Raw genomic sequence first — 3,225 nt, forward strand, 5'->3', positions numbered from 1 at the left:
AACATGTTTTATAAAAGTTCAAGAAGTTATTTAACATGTTTTGGATTGTTCAAGGACTTATTTGTTCCAAAAATAGTCCAAGGACTTATTTAACATTTTTTGGAATGTTTAAGGACTTATTTAATATATTTTGGAATGTCCAAGGATTTATTTGTGCCAAAAAATTGTCCAAGGACTTATTTAACATGTTTTGGAAAGTTCAATGACTTATTTGTTCCAAAAAAAAGTTCAAGGACTTAATCATTCCAAACAAAAAAGTTCATTGGTTTTTATTGTACTTTTCCCTTATTTTTATATAACATTAAAATCTTTCTTTACGACAAACCTTATTTTTTTCACACACTTTAAGCGTCCTAATAAAATATATAATAAGATTTTAAGTTTTGTAGGAACAACTATAAAACGTCGTATCTAAAAGTGTCACAATACGTATATAGAAGGTTTTTGAATATTTGAACAAGGTTTTTTTAAAATAAAGTATCATATAAAAATGGGTTTTTAGATTCAAAAGTGACTTGTATAGTATGCATCTCACTGCAAGGAAGTTCGATGTTGGACAGGGTCAAGGCGCACATTTAGAGACTTGCCTACTTATTTAAGGACAATATTTATGATTAGACATTTATGTTAAATTAAATAAGTTGTAACATAACATGATATATGACGATTTAACAATTAAGTTACATTTGTATTAATTTAAGTATTCCACTGTAATCGATCTAAAATTTTAACTTAGCCATTTTGTATTATTATTATTAACTTTTTATAATAATAATAATAATAATAATAATAATAATAATAATAATATAAGTATCGTTGCTTTTTTTTTTATTAACCTGGATATCCAACCCGCTATGTGAGCCGACTAATCCCAAGGCAAGCACCTGCTTTGCAGATAGTCCGGAGTCACCGCATTTGAACTTCCGTGGCCATAAGAGAATTTTTATTCCTTCTTGAATTTGAATTTGAAACCTCCTGATATTTTTGACCTTTGGAGCAAAACTCAAACCAATCAGGCACCACCTTTGTGGTTATCGTTGCTTATTATGGAACATTAATAAATAATTAATTGTTTTTTTATTAATTAAGAAGTAAATTGAAATGATGATTTCTAGGAAGAAAGATGACATAAATATGTCGTATTTATTGGAAGATTTGGATTGAATTCGAGATCAAGAATTGATTTTCCCCAAACGGTCGTTTCTTTCTTCCGATCTTTTTTCATTACCAAATCCCATTGTAATCCACGGAGGTTAATTAGCCTCACAAACGTTTCCAAATCCAAAATCTATTTAAACTCCTTGGTATTTGTTCATCCATCAGATCACCACCATTTTTCTGCAACTCTACCATCGACTACCACCACCATCTCCTCCTCCTCCTCCTCCTTTAATTTGTTTCAGCATGGATATGAATCAATACCCACATGATATATCAACTCCGGTCTCCTTCTGCCTCTGGCTTTGTGGCAGAAGAATACGTGTCTATTCCGTTTCATCCATTGTTTCCGGCGACTTCCATCCTGATGTATTAGCCCAATCACTGCGATTTTATCGTCCCCTTCCCTACCCTTATACATGGTATGTCTACGGAGAACAAGCAGCTATTGTCAACATTATTGACCTACAAGCCTACGAACAAACTCACCACCAATCACCATCTTACTCCACCACTACATACTACCAACCACAAGAAGCCATAGATCACTACCAGTATTCAGAGACTATAGATGAAGTTGCTCTACTACAAGACCTTAACATGAATCAAATCAACGACAGTTTTGAACAAGCATCTGAGTTGGTGGCAAAGGAATGCAGTGGATTGACCAAGGAACTGATCTCCAAGAATCTAAGAGTGACCAAATATCGTGAAGAAGGAGAAGAAGAAAGTGAGGTCTGTGTGGTATGCCAAGTTGAATTTGAAAACAATGAGAGAGTAGGAGTGCTTCAATGCAGACATCGATTTCATCCCAAATGCATCAACGAGTGGTTGCTTCGTAAGAATGTTTGCCCTCTTTGTAAAGGTCAGGCTTTGAAGGTATAGGCAATGTAAATCAAGATTTCTTGAACCACATTAAATTCTTTTTCGGTACATATGGATTTGTGAATTTGATTCGAACAGATGATAGATTTAGGTTTATGGGTCATTAGATGTGTCTTTGCTTGTAATTGGTCATGGTTATGTTCATTTGTAAAGATTTTCATGTGATTAATGATAGTTCAACTTCAAAGTCAAAACTAATGTTTTCTAAATGCAAGTTCTTGTGGCAGAATCTGACACCAATACAATGATCATCCTGTTTAATTTTTCTTGCAAATATCAATTATCAAATATATATGGCAGAAAATTTGAGACCCACAGTAATCAGAGCACATGGTAACTTGATTTAGCAGAAGATTTAGAAGCATACCTGTCTTTAGTAGTCTTTCACCCATTTCATCAAACACCTTCCATGCATCCCATAAACAATCACACTTCTTATTCAAAGATAAACTGGGGGAGATGAGTAGAATGTAGTAAAGTTAATTCAGAAATGAAAAAAAGGCAGATTCAGAGATCAACTTATTCAAGATGTTATCATAACAATCATTGCAATTGAGTTTTCCATCGGGGAAACACTAGAAATTGGGCATGGAGTCCAATATGCTGATTCCATCCGCACCAAAAACGATAAACGATCTGTTGTAGTTTCAATAAGAAGCAATAATCACAAAAATGGAGGATTATTGATGATGGTAAAAGAATTGTTCTGTTTTGGTTTCAATAACAAGCAACTATCACAATATCAGTTGTAATTTGTTTAAAGAATAGGGATTCCCGTTTGTCAAAAACCAGGGACGGGGACGGGGACGGGGACGGGTATCGCATTTCTCATCCCCTGTGTCCTGTGTTAACATGGGACAACCAACTTAAATCACAATCCGATATTTGAGAAATTCTCAAACCACATAGTGTCTTATCATTGGTTGTTTCTTTAATATATATATAGATGAATGTTCAAATAAAAACCACCCAATTTTTACAAACCGTGCAAACCTCATTCAACCAATCATAATTTTTCATTTGTTCATTTTTTTTTGTAATTATGAAAGGTTGATTAATCATTTTTATTGTGGAGGGTGTGTTAATCATGTATATTATCATCTTCATTATTTTAATTTTAGAGAAATACATGAAACAGTTTCATTAAAATTTCATTAAATATTATATGAAACAATTTCATAA

The sequence above is a fragment of the Cynara cardunculus genome (assembly GCF_001531365.2).
Source record: "Cynara cardunculus var. scolymus isolate 2C chromosome LG 9, CcrdV1, whole genome shotgun sequence".
Lineage (NCBI taxonomy): Eukaryota > Viridiplantae > Streptophyta > Magnoliopsida > Asterales > Asteraceae > Cynara > Cynara cardunculus.